We start from the raw sequence: 21,733 nt of genomic DNA, 5'->3' as shown, positions 1-21,733 counted from the left end.
CCTGCTATCCGCTCCTGTGTCCGCCACTCTGCTATCATCTCCTTTCCGCTAGCCAAACAGCTTTCCGCTCCTCTCCGCCAGCAACCCTGGTCTCCGCCCCTTCTGCCAGCCACCCTGCTATCAGGTCCTTTCCAACAGCCAATCTGCTATCCGCTCCTCTCAGCCAGCCACCCTGCTATCCTGTCCTTTCCGACAGCCAATCTGCTATCCATTCCTCTCAGCCAGACACCCTGCTATCCGCTCCTCTCCGCCAGCCTCCCTGCTATCCGGTCCTTTCCGCCAGTCAATCTGATATCCGCCCCTCTCCGCCAGCCAATCTGCTATCCGCCCCTCTCCGCCAGCCAATCTGCTATCTGCCCTTCTCCGCCAGCCAATCTGCTATCCGCCCTTCTCCGCCAGCCAATCTGCTATCCGCTCCTCTCCGCCAGCCAATCTGCTATCCGCTCCTTCCCGCAAGCCAATCTGCTATCAGCTCCTCTCCGCCAGCCACCCTGATATCCGCTCCTCTCCGCCAGCCAATCTGCTATCCTCTCCTGCGTCAGCCACCTGCTATCCACTCCTCTCCGCCAGCCAATCTGCTATCCGCTCCTGAGTCAGCCAATCTGCTATACGCTCCTCTCCGCCAGCCAATCTGCTATCGGCTCCTCTCCGCCACACACCCTGCTATCCGTTCCTCTGTCAGCCACCCTGCTATCCGGTCCTCTCCGCCAGCCAATCTGCTATCCGCCCCTCTCCGCCAGCCAATCTGCTATTCGCCTCTCTCCGCCAGCCAATCTGCTATCCGCCCCACTGCGCCAGCCACCCTGCTATCCGCCCCTATCCTCCAGCCAATCTGCTATCCGCTCCTGTGTCAGCTACTCTGCTATCCACTCCTCTCCGCCAGACAATCTGCTATCGGCTCCTCTCCGCCAGCCAATATGCTATCGGCTCCCGTGTCAGCCAATCTGCTATCCGCCCCTCTCCGCCAGCCACCCTGCTATCCGCTTTTCTCCGCCAGCCACACTGCTATCCGCTCCTCTCCGCCAGTCACACTGCTATCCGCTCCTCTTCGCCAGCCAATCTGCTATCCGCTCCTTCCCGCCAGCCAATCTGCTATCAGCTCCTCTCCGCCAGCCACCCTGATATCCGCTCCTCTCCGCCAGCCAATCTGCTATCCTCTCCTGAGTCAGCCAATCTGCTATACGCTCCTCTCCGCCAGCCAATCTGCTATCCGCTCCTGAGTCAGCCAATCTGCTATACGCTCCTCTCCGCCAGCCAATCTGCTATCCGCTCCTCTCCGCCAGACACCCTGCTATCCGCCCCTCTCCGCCAGCCACCCTGCTATCCGCCCCTCTCCGCGAGCCAATCTGCTATCCGCCCCTCTCCGCCAGCCAATCTGCTATCCGCTGCTCTCCGCCAGCCACCCTGCTATTCGCATATCTCCTTCAGCCACCCTGCTATCCGCTCCTCTCCGCCAGCCAATCTGCTATCGGCTCCTCTCCGCCACCCACCCTGCTATCCGCTCCTGTGTCAGCCAATCTGCTATCCGCTCCTCTCCGCCAGCCAATCTGCTATCCGCTCCTCTCCGCCAGCCAATCTTCTATCCGCTCCTGTCTCACCCACCCTGCTATCCGCTCCTCTCCGCCAGCCAATCTGCTATGCGCTCCTCTCCGCCAGCCAATCTGCTATCCGCTCCTCTCCGTCAGCCACCCTGCTATCCGCCCCTCTCCGCCAGTCACCCTGCTATCCGCCCCTCTACGCCAGCCAATCTGCTATCCGCTCCTGTGTCAGCCACCCTGCTGTCCGCTTCTCTCCGCCAGCAAATCTGCTATCCGCTCCTGTGTCAGCCACCCTGCTGTCCGCTCCTCTCCGCCAGCCAATCTGCTATCCGCCCCTCTCCGCCAGCCACCCTGCTATCCGCCCCTCTCTGCCAGACACCCTGCTATCCGCCCCTCTCCGCCAGCCAATCTGCTATCCGCTCCTCTACACCAAACAATCTGCTATCCGCTCCTGTGTCAGCCACCCTGCTATCCTCTCCTCTCCGCCAGCCAATCTGCTGTCCGCTCCTCTCCGCCAGCCACCCTGCTATCCGCCCCTCTCCGCCAGCCACCCTGCTATCCGCCCCTCTCCGCCAGCCAATCTGCTATCCGCCCCTCTCCGCCAGCCAATCTGCTATCCGCTGCTCTCCGCCAGCCACCCTGCTATCCGCATATCTCTTTCAGCCACCCTGCTATCCGCTACTCTCCACCAGCCACCCTGCTATCCGCTCCTGTGTCAGCCACCCTGCTATCCGCTCCTGTGTCAGCCACCCTGCTATCCGCCCCTCTGAGCCAGACAATCTGCTATCCGCTCCTGTGTCAACCACCCTGTTATCCTCTCCTCTCCGCCAGCCAATCTGCTATCCGCTCTTCTCCGCCAGCCAACCTGCTATCCGCTCCTGTGTCAGCCACCCTGCTATCCGCTCCTGTGTCCGCCACTCTGCTATCCGCTCCTTTCCGCTAGCCAAACTGCTTTCCGCTCCTCTCCGCCAGCAACCCTGGTCTCCGCCCCTTCTGCCAGCCACCCTGCTATCAGGTCCTTTCCAACAGCCAATCTGCTATCCGCTCCTCTCAGCCAACCACCCTGCTATCCTGTCCTTTCCGACAGCCAATCTGCTATCCATTCCTCTCAGCCAACCACCCTGCTATCCGCTCCTCTCCGCCAGCCACCCTGCTATCCGCTCCTTTCCGCCAGTCAATCTGCTATCCGCCCCTCTCCGCCAGCCAATCTGCTATCCGCCCTTCTCCGCCAGCCAATCTGCTATCCGCCCTTCTCCGCCAGCCAATCTGCTATCCGCTCCTTCCCGCCAGCCAATCTGCTATCAGCTCCTCTCCGCCAGCCACCCTGATATCCGCTCCTCTCCGCCAGCCAATCTGCTATTCTCTCCTGCTTCAGCCACCTGCTATCCACTCCTCTCCGCCAGCCAATCTGCTATCCGCTCCTGAGTCAGCCAATCTGCTATACACTCCTCTCCGCCAGCCAATCTGCTATCGGCTTCACTCCGCCACCCACCCTGCTATCCGCTCCTCTGTCAGCCACCCTGCTATCCGGTCCTCTCCGCCAGCCAATCTGCTATCCGCCCCTCTCCGCCAGCCAATCTGCTATTCGCCCCTCTCCGCCAGCCAATCTGCTATCCGCTCCTCTCCGCCAGCCACCCTGCTATCCGCCCCTCTCCGGCAGCCAATCTGCTATCCGCTCCTGTGTCAGCCACCCTGCTGTCCGCTCCTCTCCTCCAGCCAATTTGCTATCCGCCCCTCTCCGCCAGTCACCCTGCTATCCGCCCCTCTCCGCCAGCCAAACTGATATCCGCTAATCTCCGCCAGTCACCCTGCTATCAGCTTCTCTCCGCCAGCCACCCTGCTATCCGCTCCTCTCCGCCAGCCACCGTGCTATCCGCTCCTCTCCGCCAGCCAATCTGCTATCCGCTCCAGAGTCAGGCAATCTGCTATCCGCTCCTCTCCGCCAGCCAATCTGCTATCGGCTCCTCTCCGCCACCCACCCTGCTATCCGCTCCTGTGTCAGCCACGCTGCTATCCGCTCCTCTCCGCCAGCCAATCTGCTATCCGCTCCTCTCCGCCAGCCAATCTGCTATCCGCTCCTCTCCGTCAGCCACCCTGCTATCCGCCCCTCTGCGCCAGCCACCCTGCTATCCGCCCCTCTACGCCAGCCAATCTGCTATCCGCTCCTGTGTCAGCCACCCTGCTGTCCGCTTCTCTCCGCCAGCAAATCTGCTATCCGCTCCTGTGTCAGCCACCCTGCTGTCCGCCCCTCTCCGCCAGCCACCCTGCTATCCGCCCCTCTCTGCCAGCCACCCTGCTATCCGCCCCTCTCCGACAGCCAATCTGCTATCCGCTCCTCTACACCAAACAATCTGCTATCCGCTCCTGTGTCAGCCACCCTGCTATCCTCTCCTCTCCGCCAGCCAATCTGCTATCCGCTCCTCTCCGCCAGCCACCCTGCTATCCGCCCCTCTCCCCCAGCCACCCTGCTATCCGCCCCTCTCCGCCAGCCAATCTGCTATCCGCCCCTCTCCGCCAGCCAATCTGCTATCCGCTGCTCTCCGCCAGCCACCCTGCTATCCGCATATCTCTTTCAGCGACCCTGCTATCCGCTACTCTCCACCAGCCACCCTGCTATCCGCTCCTGTGTCAGCCACCCTGCTATCCGCTCCTGTGTCAGCCACCCTGCTATCCGCCCCTCTGAGCCAGACAATCTGCTATCTGCTCCTTTTCGCCAGTCAATCTGCTATCCGCTCCTGTGTCAGCCACCCTGCTATCCGCCCCTCTGAGCCAGACAATCTGCTATCTGCACCTCTCCGCCAGCCAACCTGCTATCCGCTCCTGTGTCAGCCACCCTGCTATCCGCTCCTGTGTCCGCCACTCTGCTATCATCTCCTTTCCGCTAGCCAAACAGCTTTCCGCTCCTCTCCGCCAGCAACCCTGGTCTCCGCCCCTTCTGCCAGCCACCCTGCTATCAGGTCCTTTCCAACAGCCAATCTGCTATCCGCTCCTCTCAGCCAGCCACCCTGCTATCCTGTCCTTTCCGACAGCCAATCTGCTATCCATTCCTCTCAGCCAGACACCCTGCTATCCGCTCCTCTCCGCCAGCCTCCCTGCTATCCGGTCCTTTCCGCCAGTCAATCTGATATCCGCCCCTCTCCGCCAGCCAATCTGCTATCCGCCCCTCTCCGCCAGCCAATCTGCTATCCGCCCTTCTCCGCCAGCCAATCTGCTATCCGCTCCTCTCCGCCAGCCAATCTGCTATCCGCTCCTTCCCGCAAGCCAATCTGCTATCAGCTCCTCTCCGCCAGCCACCCTGATATCCGCTCCTCTCCGCCAGCCAATCTGCTATCCTCTCCTGCGTCAGCCACCTGCTATCCACTCCTCTCCGCCAGCCAATCTGCTATCCGCTCCTGAGTCAGCCAATCTGCTATACGCTCCTCTCCGCCAGCCAATCTGCTATCGGCTCCTCTCCGCCACCCACCCTGCTATCCGTTCCTCTGTCAGCCACCCTGCTATCCGGTCCTCTCCGCCAGCCAATCTGCTATCCGCCCCTCTCCGCCAGCCAATCTGCTATTCGCCTCTCTCCGCCAGCCAATCTGCTATCCGCCCCACTGCGCCAGCCACCCTGCTATCCGCCCCTATCCTCCAGCCAATCTGCTATCCGCTCCTGTGTCAGCTACTCTGCTATCCACTCCTCTCCGCCAGACAATCTGCTATCGGCTCCTCTCCGCCAGCCAATATGCTATCGGCTCCCGTGTCAGCCAATCTGCTATCCGCCCCTCTCCGCCAGCCACCCTGCTATCCGCTTCTCTCCGCCAGCCACACTGCTATCCGCTCCTCTCCGCCAGTCACACTGCTATCCGCTCCTCTTCGCCAGCCAATCTGCTATCCGCTCCTTCCCGCCAGCCAATCTGCTATCAGCTCCTCTCCGCCAGCCACCCTGATATCCGCTCCTCTCCGCCAGCCAATCTGCTATCCTCTCCTGCGTCAGCCACTTGCTATCAACTCCTCTCCGCCAGCCAATCTGCTATCCGCTCCTGAGTCAGCCAATCTGCTATACGCTCCTCTCCGCCAGCCAATCTGCTATCGGCCTCACTCCGCCACCCACCCTGCTATCCGCTCCTCTGTCAGCCACCCTGCTATCCGGTCCTCTCCGCCAGCCAATCTGCTATCCGCCCCTCTCCGCCAGCCAATCTGCTATTCGCCCCTCTCCGCCAGCCAATCTGCTATCGGCTCCTCTCCGGCAGCCAATCTGCTATCCGCTCCTGTGTCAGCCACCCTGCTGTCCGCTCCTCTCCTCCAGCCAATTTGCTATCCGCCCCTCTCCGCCAGTCACCCTGCTATCCGCCCCTCTCCGCCAGCCAAACTGCTATCCGCTAATCTCCGCCACTCACCCTGCTATCAGATTCTCTCCGCCAGCCACCCTGCTATCCGCTCCTCTCCGCCAGCCACCGTGCTATCCGCTCCTCTCCGCCAGCCAATCTGCTATCCGCTCCAGAGTCAGCCAATCTGCTATCCGCTCCTCTCCGCCAGCCAATCTGCTATCGGCTCCTCTCCGCCACCCACCCTGCTATCCGCTCCTGTGTCCGCCACGCTGCTATCCGCTCCTCTCCGCCAGCCAATCTGCTATCCGCTCCTCTCCGCCAGCCAATCTGCTATCCGCTCCTGTCTCACCCACCCTGCTATCCGCTCCTCTCCGCCAGCCAATCTGCTATGCGCCCCTCTACGTCAGCCAATCTGCTATACGCTCCTCTCCGTCAGCCACCCTGCTATCCGCCCCTCTCCGCCAGCCACCCTGCTATCCGCCCCTCTACGCCAGCCAATCTGCTATCCGCTCCTGTGTCAGCCACCCTGCTGTCCGCTTCTCTCCGCCAGCAAATCTGCTATCCGCTCCTGTGTCAGCCACCCTGCTGTCCGCTCCTCTCCGCCAGCCAACCTGCTATCCGCCCCTCTCTGCCAGCCACCCTGCTATTCGCCTCTCTCCGCCAGCCAATCTGCTATCCGCTCCTCTCCGCCAGCCAATCTGCTATCCGCTCCTGTGTCAGCCACCCTGCTATTCTCTCCTCTCCGCCAGCCAATCTGCTATCCGCTTCTCTCCGCGAGCCACCCTGCTATCCGCCGCTCTCCGCCAGCCACCCTGCTATCTGCCCCTCTCCGCCAGCCAATCTGCTATCCGCCCCACTTCGCCAGCCAATCTGCTATCCGCTGCTCTCCGCCAGCCACCCTCCTAACCGCATATCTCTTTCAGCCACCCTGCTATCGGCTCCTCTCCACCAGCCACCCTGCTATCCGCTCCTGTGTCAGCCACCCTGCTATCCGCTCCTGTGTCAGCCACCCTGCTATCCGCCCCTCGGAGCCAGACAATCTGCTATCTGCTCCTTTTCGACAGTCAATCTGCTATCCGCTCCTGTGTCAACCACCCTGTTATCCTCTCCTCTACGCCAGCCAATCTGCTATCCGCCCCTCTGCGCCAGCCAATCTGCTATCCGCTCTTCTCCGCAAGCCAACCTGCTATCCGCTCCTGTGTTAGCGTCCCTGCTATCCGCTACTGTGTCAGCCACTCTGCTATCCGCTCCTTTCCGCTAGCCAAACTGATTCCGCTCCTCTCCGCCAGCCACCCTGGTCTCCGCCCCTTCTGCCAGCCACGCTGCTATCAGGTCCTTTCCAACAGCCAATCTGCTATCCGCTCCTCTCAGCCAGCCACCCTGCTACCCGGTCCTTTCCGCCAGTCAATCTGCTTTCCGCCCCTTTCCGCCAGCCAATCTGCTATCCGCCCCTCTCCGCCAGCCAATCTGCTATCCGCCCTTCTCCGCCAGCCAATCTGCTATCCGCCCTTCTCCGGCAGCCAATCTGCTATCCGCTCCTCTCCGCCAGCCAATCTGTTATCCACCCCTCTCCGCCAGCCAATCTGCTATCCACCCCTCTCCATCAGCCACCCTGCTATCCGCTCCTCTCCGCCAGCCACACTGCTATCCGCTCCTCTCCGCCAGCCACCCTGCTATCCGCTCCTGTGTCAGCCACCCTGCTATCCGCTCCTGTGTCAGCCACCCTGTTATCCGCCCCTCTGCGCCAGCCAATCTGCTATCTGCTCCTTTTCGCCAGTCAATCTGCTATCCGCTCCTGTGTCAACCACCCTGTTATCCTCTCCTCTCCGCCAGACAATCTGCTATCCGCCCCTCTGCGCCAGCCAATCTGCTATCCGCTCTTCTCCGCCACCCAACCTGCTATCCGCTCCAGTGTCAGCCACGCTGCTATCCGCTCCTGTGTCAGCCACTCTGGTATCCGTTCCTTTCCGCCAGCCAATCTGCTATCCGCCCTACTCCGCCAGCCAATCTGCTATCCTCCCTTCTCCGCCAGCCAATCTGCTATCCGCTCCTCTCCGCCAGCCAATCTGCTATCCGCCCCTTTCCGCCAGCCAATCTGTTATCCACCCCTCTCCGCCAGCCAATCTGCTATCCACCCCTCTCCGTCAGCCACCCTTATATCCGCCCCTCTGCCCCAGCCACCCTGCTATCCGCCCCTCTCCTCCAGCCAATCTGCTATCCGCTCCTGTGTCAGCCACTCTGCTATCCACTCCTCTCCGCCAGACAATCTGCTATCGGCTCCTCTCCGCCAGCCAATATGCTATCGGCTCCCGTGTCAGCCAATCTGCTATCCGCCCCTCTCCGCCAGCCACCCTGCTATCCGCTCCTCTCCGCCAGCCACACTGCTATCCGCTCCTCTCCGCCAGCCACACTGCTATCCGCTCCTCTTCGCCAGCCAATCTGCTATCCGCTCCTTCCCGCCAGCCAATCTGCTATCAGCTCCTCTCCGGCAGCCAATCTGCTATCCGCTCCTGTGTCAGCCACCCTGCTGTCCGCTCCTCTCCTCCAGCCAATATGCTATCCGCCCCTCTCCGCCAGCCAATCTGCTATCCGCTCCTGAGTCAGCCAATCTGCTATTCGCCCCTCTCCGCCAGCCAATCTGCTATCCGCTCCTCTCCGCCAGCCACCCTGCTATCCGCCCCTCTCCGGCAGCCAATCTGCTATCGGCTCCTCTCCGGCAGCCAATCTGCTATCCGCTCCTGTGTCAGCCACCCTGCTGTCCGCTCCTCTCCTCCAGCCAATATGCTATCCGCCCCTCTCCGACAGTCACCCTGCTATCCGCCCCTCTCCGCCAGCCAAACTGCTATCCGCTAATCTCCGCCAGTCACCCTGCTATCAGCTTCTCTCCTCCAGCCACCCTGCTATCAGCTCCTCTCCGCCAGACACCGTGCTATCCGCTCCTCTCCGCCAGCCAATCTGCTATCCGCTCCAGAGTCAGCCAATCTGCTATCCGCTCCTCTCCGCCAGCCAATCTGCTATCGGCTCCTCTCCGCCACCCACCCTGCTATCTGCTCCTGTGTCAGCCACCCTGTTATCCGCTCCACTCCGCCAGCCAATCTGCTATCCGCTCCTCTCCGCCAGCCAATCTGTTATCCGCTGCTGTCTCACTCACCCTGCTATCCGCTCCTCTCCGCCAGCCAATCTGCTATGCGCCCCTCTCCGTCAGCCAATCTGCTATCCGCTCCTCTCCGTCTGCCACCCTGCTATCCGCCCCTCTCCGCCAGCCATCCTGCTATCCGCCCCTTTACGCCAGCCAATCTGCTGTCCGCTCCTGTGTCAGCCACCCTGCTGTCCGCTTCTCTCCGCCAGCAAATCTGCTATCCGCTCCTGTGTCAGCCAACCTGCTGTCCGCTCCTCTCCGCCAGCCAATCTGCTATCCGCCCCTCTCCGCCAGCCACCCTGCTATCCGCCCCTCTCTGCCAGCCACCCTGCTATCCGCCCATCTCCGCCAGCCAATCTGCTATCCGCTCCTCTCCGCGAGCCAATCTGCTATCGGCTCCTCTCCGCCACCCACCCTGCTATCCGCTCCTCTGTCATCCACCCTGCTATCCGGTCCTCTCCGCCAGCCAATCTGCTATTCGCCCCTCTCCGCCAGCCACCCTGCTATCCGCCCCTCTCCGCTAGCCAATCTGCTATCCGCCCCTCTCCGCCAGCCAATCTGCTATCCGCTGCTCTCCGCCAGCCACCCTGCTATCCGCATATCTCTTTCAGCCACCCTGCTATCCGCTACTCTCCACCAGCCACCCTGCTATCCGCTCCTGTGTCAGCCACCCTGCTATCCACTCCTGTGACAGAAACCCTGCTATCCTCTCCTCTCCGCCAGCCAATCTGCTATCCGCTCCTCTCTGCCAGCCAATCTGCTATCCGCTCCTCTTTGCCAGCCAGTCTGCTATCCGCTCCTCTAACCACCCTGCTATCCGTTCCTCTCCGCCAGCCACCCTGCTTTCCGCTCCTCTCCGCCAGCCACCCGGCTATCCGCTCCTCTCCGCCAGCCAATCTGCTATCCGCTCCTCTGTCAGCCAATCTGCTATCCGCTCCTGTGTCAGCCAATCTGCTATCTGCTCCTCTCCGCCAGCCACCCTGCAATCCGCTACTCTCCACGAGCCACCCTGCTATTCGCTCCTGTGTCAGACACCCTGCTATCCGCTCCTCTCCGCCAGCCACCCTGCTATCCGGTCCTTTCCGCCACCCAATCTGCTATCCGCCCTTCTCCGCCAGCAAATCTGCTATCCGCCCTTCTCCGCCAACCAATCTGCTATCCCTTCCTTTCCGCCAGCCAATCTGCTATCCGCCCCTCTCCGCCAGCCAATCTGTTATCCACCCCTCTCCGCCAGCCACCCTGCTATCAGCTCCTCTCCGCCAACCAATCTGCTATCCGCTCCTCTCTGCCAGCCAATCTGCTATCCGCTCCTGTGTCAGCCAATCTGCTATCTGCTCCTCTCCGCCAGCCACCCTGCAATCCGCTACTCTCCACGAGCCACCCTGCTATTCGCTCCTGTGTCAATCTGCTATCCCCTCCTGTGTCAGCCACCCTGCTATCCGCTCCTCTCCGCCAGACAATCTGCTATCCTCTCCTGTGTCAGCCACCTTGCTATCCGCTCCTCTCCGCCAGCCAATCTGCTCTCCGCACCTGTGTCAGCCACCCTGCTATCCGCTCCTCTCCGCCAGCCAACCTGCTATCCGCTCCTGTGTCAGCCACGCTGCTATCCGCTCCTCACCGTCAGCCACCCTGCTATCCGCTCCTGTGTCAGCCACCCTGCTATCCGCTCCTGTGTCAGCCACACTGCTATCCGCTCCTCACCGTCAGCCACCCTGCTATCCGCTCCTGTGTCAGCCACCCTGCTATCCGCTCCTCTCCGCCAGCCACCCTGCTATCCGCTCCTCTCCGCCAGCCAATCTGCTATCCGCTCCTCTCCGCCAGCCACCCTGCTATCTGCCCCTCTCCGCCAGCCACCCTGCTATCCGCCCATCTCCGCCAGGCAATCTGCTATCTAGTCCTGTGTCAGCCAATCTGCTATCCGCTCCTCTCCAATAGCCAATCAGCTATCCGCCCCTCTCCGCAAGCCAATTTGCTATCCGCCCCTCTCCGCAAGCCAATCTGCTATCCGCTCCTCTCCGCCAGCCACCCTGCTATCCGCATATCTCTGTCAGCCACCCTGCTATCCGCTTCTCTCCACCAGCCACCCTGCTATCCGCTCCTGTGTCACCCACCCTGCTATCCTCTCCTCTCCGCCAGCCAATCTGCTATCCGCCCCTCTGCGCCAGCCAATCTACTATCCGCTCCTCTCCGCCACCCTTCCTGCTATCCTCTCCTGTGTCAGCCACCCTGCTATCCGCTCCTGTGTCAGCCACCCTGCTGTCCGCTCCTCTCCGCCAACCACCCTGCTATCCGCCCCTCTCCGCCAGCCACCCTGCTATCCGGTCATTTCCGACAGCCAATCTGCTATACGCTCCTCTCAGCCAGCCACCCTGCTATCCGCTCCTCTCCGCCAGCCACCCTGCTATCCGCCCCTCTCCGCCAGCCACCCTGCTATCCGCCCCTCTCCGCCAGCCACCCTGCTATCCGGTCCTTTCGGCCAGCCACCCTGCTATCCGCTCCTCTACGCCTGCCACCCTGCTATCCGCGCCTCTCCGCCAGCCACCCTGCTATCCGCTCCTCTCCGCCAGCCAATCTGCTCTCCGCACCTGTGTCAGCCACCCTGCTATCCGCTCCTCTCCGTCAGCCAATCTGCTATCTGCTCCTTTGTCAGCCAATCTGCTATCCGCCCCTCTCCGCCAGCCACCCTGCTATCCGGTCCTTTCCGACAGTCAATCTGCTATACGCTCCTCTCAGCCAGCCAATCTGCTATCCGCTCCTCTCCGCCAGCCACCCTGCTATCCGCTCCTCTCCGCCAGCCACCCTGCTATCCGCTCCTCTCCGCCAGCCACCCTGCTATCCGCTCCTCTCCGCCTGCCACGCTGCTATCCTCTCCTCTCCGCCAGCCACCCTGCTATCCGCCCCTCTCCGCCAGCCAATCTGCAATCCGCCCCTCTCCGCCAGCCACCCTGCTATCCGCTCCTCTTCGCCACCCAATATGGTATCCGCTCCCCTCCGCCACCCACACTGCTATCCGCTCCTGTGTCAGCCACCCTGCTATCCGCTCCTCTCCGCCAGCCAATTTGCTATCCGCTAACCTCCGCTAGCCACCCTGCTATCAGCTTCTCTCCGCCAGCCACCCTGCTATCCGCTCCTCTCCGCCAGCCACCCTGCTATCCGCTCCTCTCCGCCAGCCAATCTGCTATCCGCTCCTGTGTCAGCCACCCTGCTATGCGCTTCTCTCCGCCAGCCAATTTGCTATCCGCTAATCTCCGCCAGCCACCCTCCTATCAGCTTCTCTCCGCCAGCCACCCTGCTATCCGCTAGTGTGTCAGCCACCCTGCTATCCGCTCCTTTCCGCCAGCCAATCTGCTATCCACCCCTCTCCTTCAGCCACCCTGCTATCAGCCCCTCTCCGCCAGCCAATCTGCTATCCGCTCCTGTCTCATCCACACTGCTATCCTCTCCTCTCAGCCAGCCAATCTGTGATCCGCCCCTCTGCGCCAGCCAATCTGCTATCCGCTCCTCTCCGCCAGCCAATCTGCTATCCGCTCCTCTCTGACAGCCAATCTGCTATCCGCTCCTCTCCGCCAGCCAATCTGCTATCCGCTACGGTGTCAGACATTCTGCTATCCGCTCCTCTTCGCCAGCCACCCTGCTATCCGCTCCTGTGTCAGCCACCCTGCTATCCGGTCCTTTCCGCCAGACAATTTGCTATCCGCTCCTCTCCGCCAGCCACCCTGCTATCCGCCCCTCTCCTCCAGCCAATCTGCTATCCGCCCCTCTCCGCCAGCCAATCTGCTATCCGCCCCTCTCCGCCAGCCAATCTGCAATCGGCCCCTCTCCGCCAGCCACCCTGCTATCCGCTCCTCTCCGTCTGCCACCCTGCTATCCGCCCCTCTCCGCCAGCCAATCCGCTATCCGCCCTTCTCCGCCAGCCAATCTGCTATCCGCTCCTGCGTAAGCCAATCTGCTATCCGCTCCTCTCCGCCAGCCAATCTGCTATCCGCCCCTCTCCGCCAGCCAATCTGCTATCCGCCCCTCTCCGTCAGCCACCCTGCTATCCGCCCCTCTCCGCCAGCCACCCTGCTATCCGCCCCTCTCCGCCAGCCAATCTGCTATCCGCTCCTCTCCGCCAGCCAATCTGCTATCCGCTCCTGTGTGAGCCACCCTGCTATCCGCTCCTCTCCGCCAGCCACCCTGCTATCCGCTGCTGTGTCAGCCAGCCTGCTATCTGCTCCTGTGTCAGCCACCCTGCTATCCGCTCCTCTCCACCAGCCAATCTGCTATCGGCTCCTCTCTGCCAGCCACCCTGCTATCCGCTCCTCTCCACCAGCCAATCTGCTATCCGCTCCTCTTTGCCAGCCAATCTGCTATCCGCTCCTTTCCGCCAGTCAATCTGCTATCCGCTCCTGTGTCAGCCACTCTGTTATACATTCCTCTCCGCCAGCAACCCTGCTATCCGCTCCCCTCCGCCACCCACCCTGGTATCCGCTCCTGTGTCAGCCACCCTGCTATCCGCTCCTCTCCGCCAGCCAATTTGCTATCCGCTAATCTCCGCCAGCCACCCTGCTATCAGCTTCTCTCCGCCAGCCACCCTGCTATCCGCTCCTGTGTCAGCCACCCTGCTATCCGCTCCTCTCCGCCAGCCACCCTGCTATCCGCTCCTGTGTCAGCAACCCTGCTATCCGCTCCTTTCCGCCAGCCAATTTGCTATCCGCTAATCTCCGCCAGCCAATCTGCTATTGGCTCCTCTCTGCCACCCACCCTGCTATCCGCTCCTCTCCGCCAGCCAGTCTGCTATCCGCTCCTCTCCGCCAGCCAATCTGCAATCCGCCCCTCTCCGCCAGCCACCCTGCTATCCGCTCCTCTTCGCCAGCCAATATGGTATCCGCTCCCCTCCGCCACCCACACTGCTATCCGCTCCTCTCCGCCAGCCAATTTGCTATCCGCTAACCTCCGCTAGCCACCCTGCTATCAGCTTCTCTCCGCCAGCCAACCTTCTATCCGCTCCTCTCCGCCAGCCACCCTGCTATCCGCTCCTCTCCGCCAGCCAATCTGCTATCCGCTCCTGTGTCAGCCACCCTGCTATCCGCTTCTCTCCGCCAGCCAATTTGCTATCCGCTAATCTCCGAGAGCCACCCTGCTCTCAGCTTCTCTCCCCCAGCCACCCTGCTATCCGCTAGTGTGTCAGCCACCCTGCTATCCGCTCCTTTCCGCCAGCCAATCTACTATCCACCCCTCTCCTTCAGCCACCCTGCTATCAGCCCCTCTCCGCCAGCCAATCTGCTATCCGCTCCTGTCTCATCCACACTGCTATCCTCTCCTCTCAGCCAGCCAATCTGCGATCCGCCCCTCTGCACCAGCCAATCTGCTATCCGCTCCTCTCCGCCAGCCAATCTGCTATCCGCTCCTCTCTGACAGCCAATCTGCTATCCGCTCCTCTCCGCCAGCCAATCTGCTATCCGCTACGGTGTCAGACAATGTGCTATCCGCCCCTCTCCGCCAGCCACCCTGCTATCCGCTCCTGTGTCAGCCACCCTGCTATCCGGTCCTTTCCGCCAGCCAATCTGCTATCCGCTCCTCTCAGACAGCAACCCTGTTATCCGCCCCTCTCCGCCAGCCACCCTGCTATCAGGTCCTTTCCGCCAGCCACCCTGCTATCCGGTCCTTTCCGCCAGCCAATCTGCTATCCTCTCCTCTCCGCCAGCCACCCTGCTATCCGCTCCTCTCCGCCTGCCACCCTTCTATCCGCCCCTCTCCGCCAGCCAATCTGCTATCCGCCCCTCTCCGCCAGCCAATCTGCTATCCGCCCCTCTCCGCCAGCCAATCTGCAATCGGCCCCTCTCCGCCAGCCACCCTGCTATCCGCTCCTCTCCGCCTGCCACCCTGCTATCCGCCCCTCTCCGCCAGCCAATCCGCTATCCGCCCTTCTCCGCCAGCCAATCTGCTATCCGCTCCTGCGTCAGCCAATCTGCTATCCGCTCCTCTCCGCCAGCCAATCTTCTATCCGCCTCTCTCCGCCAGCCAATCTGTTATCCGCCCCTCTCCGCCAGCCAATCTGCTATCCGCCCCTCTCCGTCAGCCACCCTGCTATCCGCCCCTCTCCGCCAGCCAATCTGCTATCCGCTCCTCTCCGCCAGCCAATCTGCTATCCGCTCCTGTGTCAGCCACCCTGCTATCCGCTCCTCTCCGCCAGCCACCCTGCTATCCGCTGCTGTGTCAGCCAGCCTGCTATCTGCTCCTGTGTCAGCCACCCTGCTATCCGCTCCTCTCCACCAGCCAATCTGCTATCGGCTCCTCTCTGCCAGCCACCCTGCTATCCGCTCCTCTCCACCAGCCAATCTGCTATCGGCTCCTCTCCGCCAGCCACCCTGCTATCCGCTCCTCTCCGCCAGCCAATCTGCTATCCGCTCCTCTTTGCCAGCCAATCTGCTATCCGCTCCTTTCCGCCAGTCAATCTGCTATCCGCTCCTGTGTCAGCCACTCTGTTATCCATTCCTCTCCGCCAGTAACCCTGCTATCCGCTCCCCTCCGCCACCCACCCTGGTATCCGCTCCTGTGTCAGCCACCCTGCAATCCGCTCCTCTCCGCCAGCCAATTTGCTATCCGCTAATCTCCGCCAGCCACCCTGCTATCAGCTTCTCTCCGCCAGCCACCCTGCTATCCGCTCCTGTGTCAGCCACCCTGCTATCCGCTCCTCTCCGCCAGCCACCCTGCTATCCGCTCCTGTGTCAGCAACCCTGCTATCCGCTCCTTTCCGCCAGCCAATTTGCTATCCGCTAATCTCCGACAGTCACCCTGCTATCAGCTTCTCTTCGCAAGCCACCCTGCTATCCGCTCCTGTGTCAGCCACCCTGCTATCCACTCCTCTCTGCCAGCAACCCTGCTATCCGCTCCTCTCCGCCAGCCAATCTGCTATTGGCTCCTCTCCGCCACCCACCCTGCTATCCGCTCCTCTCCGCCAGCCAGTCTGCTATCCGCTCCTCTCCGCCAGCCAGTATGCTATCCGCCCCTCTCCGCCAGCCAGTATGCTATCCGCCCCTCTCCGCCAGCCAATCTTCTATTCGCCCCTCTCCGCCAGCCAATCTGCTATCCGCTCCTCTCCGCCAGCCACCCTGATATCCGCTCCTCTCCTCCAGCCACCCTGCTATCCGCTCCTGCGTCAGCCACCTGCAATCCACTCCTCTCCACCATCCAATCTGCTATCCGACCCTCTCCGCCAGCCAATCTGCTCTCCGCCCCTCTCCGCCAGCCAATCTGCTATCCGCTCCTGTGTCAGCCACCCTGCTATAAGCTGCTTCCGGCCAGCCAATCTGCTATCTGCTCCTCTCCGCCAGCCAATCTGCTATCCACTCCTCTCCGCCAGCCAATCTGCTATCCGCTCCTCTCCGCCAGCCAATCTGCTATCCGCCCCTCTCCGCCAGCCACCCTGCTATACGCCCCTCTCCGCCAGCCACCCTGCTGTCCGCCCCTCTCCGCCAGCCAATCTGCTATCCCCTCCTATCCGCCAGACAATCTGCTATCCGCTCCTGTCTCATCCACCCTGCTATCCTCTCCTCTCCGCCAGCCAATCTGCGATCCGCCCCTCTGCGCCAGCCAATCTGCTATCCGCTCCTCTCCGCCAGCCAATCTGCTATCCGCTCCTCTCTGACAGCCAATCTGCTATCCGCTCCTCTCCGCCAGCCAATCTGCTATCCGCTACGGTGTCAGACAATCTGCTATCCGCCCCTCTCCGCCAGCCACCCTGCTATCCGCTCCTGTGTCAGCCACCCTGCTATCCGCTCCTCTCCGCCAGCCAATCTGCTATCCGCTCCTCTTTGCCAGGCAATCTGCTATCCGCAACCTCTCCGCCAGCCAATTTGCTATCCGCTAATCTCCGCCAGCCACCCTGCTATCAGCTTCTCTCCGCCAGCCACCCTGCTATCCGCTCCTGTGTCAGCCACCCTGCTATCCACTCCTCTCCGCCAGCCACCCTGCTATCCGCTCCTGTGTCAGCCACCCTGCTATCCGCTCCTCTCCGCCAGCCAATCTGCTATCCGCTCCTCTTTGCCAGGCAATCTGCTATCCGCAACCTCTCCGCCAGCCAATTTGCTATCCGCTAATCTCCGCCAGCCACCCTGCTATCCGCTCCTGTGTCAGCCACCCTGCTATCCGCTCCTCTCTGCCAGCCAATCTGCTATCCGCCTCTCTCCGCCAGCCAATCTGTTATCCGCCCCTCTCCGCCAGCCAATCTGCTATCCGCCCCTCTCCGCCAGCCACCCTGCTATCCGCTCGTCTCCGCCAGCAATGGGAGGGGTTTACGCCTCCTCCAGGAACTAACATTCTGGACTTTGTAAGCAACCTTCAAAACACCCTCCGAGACTCTTGGGCCCTTGCTCGAGAGAACTTAAAGGATGCTCAAGCGGAGCAAAAGGTCTGGTATGATAGACACACCAGAGAGCGTTCCTTCATGGTTGGAGACCAGGTCATGGTCTTGAAGGCGCAACAGGCCCATAAGATGGAAGCGTCCTGGGAAGGACCATACGTGGTCCAGGAGCGCCTGGGAGCTGTTAACTACCTCATAGCATTCCCAGATTCCTCTTTAAAGCCTAAAGTGTTTCATGTTAACTCTCTGAAGCCCTTTTACCCTAGAGAATTACAGGTCTGTCAGTTTACAGTCCAGGAAGGAGATGACACCGCGTGGCCTGACGGTGTCTACTACGAAGGTAAAAAGAATGGTGGTGTGGAAGAGGTGACCCTCTCCACAACCCTGCAACGTCTACAGCGGCAACAGATCAAGGGACTGTGCACTGACTTCGACCCCTTGTTCTCAGCCAAACCAGGACGGACTGAGCAAACCTGCCACTCCATTGACACAGGTAATGCTCACCCAATTAGAACCCCACCCTACCGGGTGTCACCTCATGCCAAAGTTGCTATTAAAAAGGAGATTGACAACATGTTGGAGATGGGTATCATCCGCCCTTCTACCAGTGCATGGGCATCTCCAGTGGTTCTGGTTCCCAAACCAGATGGGGAAATACGCTTTTGCGTGGACTACCATAAGCTAAATGCTGTAACTCGTCCAGACAACTATCCAATGCCACGCACTGATGAGCTATTGGAAAAGTTGGGACGTGCCCAGTTCATCTCTACCATTGACTTAACCAAGGGGTACTGGCAAGTACCACTAGATGAATCCGCCAAGGAAAAATCTGCCTTCATCACCCATGCAGGGGTGTTTGAATTTAATGTGCTTCCGTTCGGACTGCGGAATGCACCTGCCACCTTCCAAAGGCTGGTGGATGGTCTACTAGTGGGATTGGGAGACTGTGCAGTTGCATACCTCGATGATGTGGCCATTTTTTCTGATTCATGGCCCGAACACCTAGAACATTTGAAAATGGTTTTTGAGCGCATCAGGCAGGCAGGACTGACTGTTAAGGCCAAAAAGTGTCAAATAGGCCAAAACAGAGTGACTTACCTAGGACACCAGGTGGGTCAAGGAACCATCAACCCCCTACAGGCCAAGGTGGAGGCTATCCAACAGTGGCCTGTCCCAAGGTCAAAGAAACAGGTCCAATCCTTCTTAGGTTTGGCCGGCTACTACAGGCGATTTGTCCCACACTACAGCCAAATCGCTGCCCCACTGACTGATTTGACCAGGAAAACCCAGCCAAATGCAGTTAAGTGGACTGATGAGTGTCAGAAAGCCTTTACCCAGCTTAAGGCGATGCTCATGTCTGACCCTGTATTAAGGGCCCCGGACTTTGAAAAACCCTTCCTAGTTACCACCGATGCATCTGAACGTGGGTTAGGAGCGGTACTAATGCAGGAAGGACCGGATCACAACTTCCATCCTGTCGTGTTTCTCAGCAAGAAACTGTCTGAGAGGGAAAGCCACTGGTCCATCAGTGAAAAAGAATGTTACGCCATTGTGTATGCCTTGGAAAAACTCCGCCCATACGTTTGGGGCCGGCGCTTCCAGCTACAAACTGACCATGCTGCGCTACAGTGGCTTCACACCAACAAGGGAAACAACAAGAAACTTCTCCGCTGGAGCTTAGCGCTCCAAGACTTTGACTTTGACATTCAACACATTTCAGGAGCTTCCAACAAAATTGCTGATGCACTCTCTCGTGAAAGTTTCCCAGAATCGAGTGGCTAAAAAGTGTTATTAACATGTTTTCATGCTTTGTAGTCTATGTAATAGTGCATGTGTTTTATGGCTCTGTTTGTTTTACAGTTCTAGGAGGAAATCGCCGCCAGTGGATCCCACTGTGACGATTTGGGGGGCGTGTCATGAATAGTTAGTAAAGGGTTAAAACATAGTACCTGGTGGGCACCTGACCTGAGGATCAATCAGGGAAGAGAATTTGAAAATCCTAGGAGGGAACTTTGTCCCTCTGTGTGAATGTGTATTGTTCTTAGCCGTCTGGAATTACAAGGGTCTAGACGTTTTAATCAAGTCTTCTGCAAGTTTCCATCTTTCTGAACTAATTTCTTCTAGTCAAAATAGTGAGTATTAGAAAGGTACTTTGTGTCCTCAGCTAATAATCCTGTGTTTGCAATTCTGTGTGTTTGTTATTGATTATTCTTAATTCTGCCTGTTTTGTTATACTGAGAAAGAGAGAGGATTCTCTCCAGAACTTAGCAAGGTTATACCCTATGAGTGTCCAGCTTGGACTCATAGAGATTCTGTATTTTCTTGTTTTTCTTTTAATAAATTCTTTCTATAAAGATTTGATTAAATCCCTTCTACTGTGGATACAGGGGGAGGGAGCTAAGGAACTGTTTCTCTCTCGGTAGTGAGACCAGCTTATCTCCGGGCAGAGAAGGCAGGGGGAAGAGATCAGTCTCCCTGGGTTTGATTCAAGCAGTTTGAATCAGGTATCTCTTTCCAGTGGCTAGGAGAGAGGGAGGGGGGAGGTTTCCCTCCTGTGAGTGGATCTGTGTTTCCCCAGGGAACGCCTTTCGAAAGAGGCAGGGGGGAAAACAGGGGTGTCCCGGCCCACGTAATTGACCGTGGTGGTGGCAGCAAAAGGAGAGACCCACCCTAGGATTTTAGGGTGGGGAGTACATGCGGGTCCTCACTTTGGAACCCCCCAGTTTCAAGTGAGGGTCAACCCTGACACCTCTCCTCTCCGCCAACCACCCTGCTATCCGCTCCTCTACGTCAGCCACCCTGCTATCCGCTCCTCTCCGCCAGCCAATCTGCTATCCGCTCCTGTGTCAGCCACCCTGCTATTCGCTCCTGTGTCAGCCAATCTGCTATCCGCTCCTGTGTCAGCCACCCTGCTATCCGCTCCTGTGTCAGCCACCCTGCTATCCGCTCCTCTCCGCCAGCCACCCTGCTATCCGCTCCTCTCCATCAGCCAATGTGCTATCCGCTCCTCTCCGACAGCCAATCTGCTATCCGCTCCTGTGTCACCCAATCTGCTATCCGCTCCTGTGTCAGCCAATCTGCTATCCGCTCCCCTTTGCCAGCCAATCTGCTATCCACTCCTCTTTGCCAGCCACCCTGCTATCCGCTCCTCTCCTCCAACAACCCTGCTATCCACTCCTTTCTGCCAACCACCCTGCTATCCGCTCCTCTACACCAGCCACCCTGCTATCCGCTCCTCTCCACCAGCAACCCTGCTATCCTCTCCTCTCCACCAGCCACCCTGCTATCCGCTTCTCTCCGCCAGTCAATCTGCTATCCGCTCCTGTATAAGCCACCCTGCTATTGGCTGCTCTCCGCCAGCCACCCTGCTATGCGCTTCTCTCCGCCAGTCAATCTGCTACCCGCTCCTGTGTCAGCCACCCTGCTATCAGTTCCTCTCCGCCAGCCACCCTGCTATACGCTTTTCTCCGCCAGCCACCCTGCTATCCGCTCCTCTGCGCCAGCCAATCTGCTATGCGCTCCTCTCCGCCAGCCAATCTACTATCCGCTCCTGTGTCAGGAAATCTGCTATCCGCTCCTGTCCGCCAGCCAATCTGCTATCCGATCCTGTCCGCCAGACAATCTGCTATCTGCGACTGTGACAGCCAATCTGCTGTCCGCTCCTCTCCGCCAGGCACCCTGCTATCCGCTCTGCTCCGCCAGCCAATCTCCTATCCGCTCCTCTCCGCCAACCACCCTGCTATCCGCTCCACTCCGCCAACCACCCAGCTATCCGCTACTCTTCGCCAGCCAATCTGCTATCTGCTGGTCTCCGGCAGCCAATCTGCTATCCGCTCCTGTCGGCCAGCCAATCTGCTATCCGCTCCTGTGTCAGCCAATCTGCTATCCGCTCATCTTTGCCAGCCAATCTGCTATAAGCTCCTATCCGTCAGCCAATCTGCTATCCACTCCTCTTTTCCAGCCACCCTGCTATTCTGTCCTCTCCACCAGCCTATCTGCTATTTGCTCCTGTGTCAGCCAATCGGCTATCCGCTCCTGTGTAAGCCAATCTGCTATCCGCTCCTCTCTGCCAGCTACCCTGCTATCCGCTTGTCTACACCAGCCAATCTGCTATCCGCTCCTCTCCGCCAGCCAATCAACTATCCGCTCCTGTGTCAGGCAATCTGCTATCCGCTCCTGTCCGCCAGCCAATCTGCTATCCGATCCTGTCCGCCAGCCAATCTGCTATCAGCTACTGTGACAGCCAATGTGCTATCCGCTCCTCTCCGCCAGCCACCCTGCTATCCGCTCCGCTCTGCTAGCCAATCTGCTATCCGCTCCTCTCCGCAAACCATCCTGCTATCCGCTCCTCTCCGCCAACCACCCTGCTATCCGCTCCTCTTCGCCAGCCAATCAGCTATCCGGT

The sequence above is a fragment of the Mauremys mutica genome, chromosome 10, assembly GCF_020497125.1.
Source record: "Mauremys mutica isolate MM-2020 ecotype Southern chromosome 10, ASM2049712v1, whole genome shotgun sequence".
In the NCBI taxonomy this organism is placed as follows: domain Eukaryota; kingdom Metazoa; phylum Chordata; order Testudines; family Geoemydidae; genus Mauremys; species Mauremys mutica.
Note: the sequence above shows the minus strand (reverse complement) of the source record.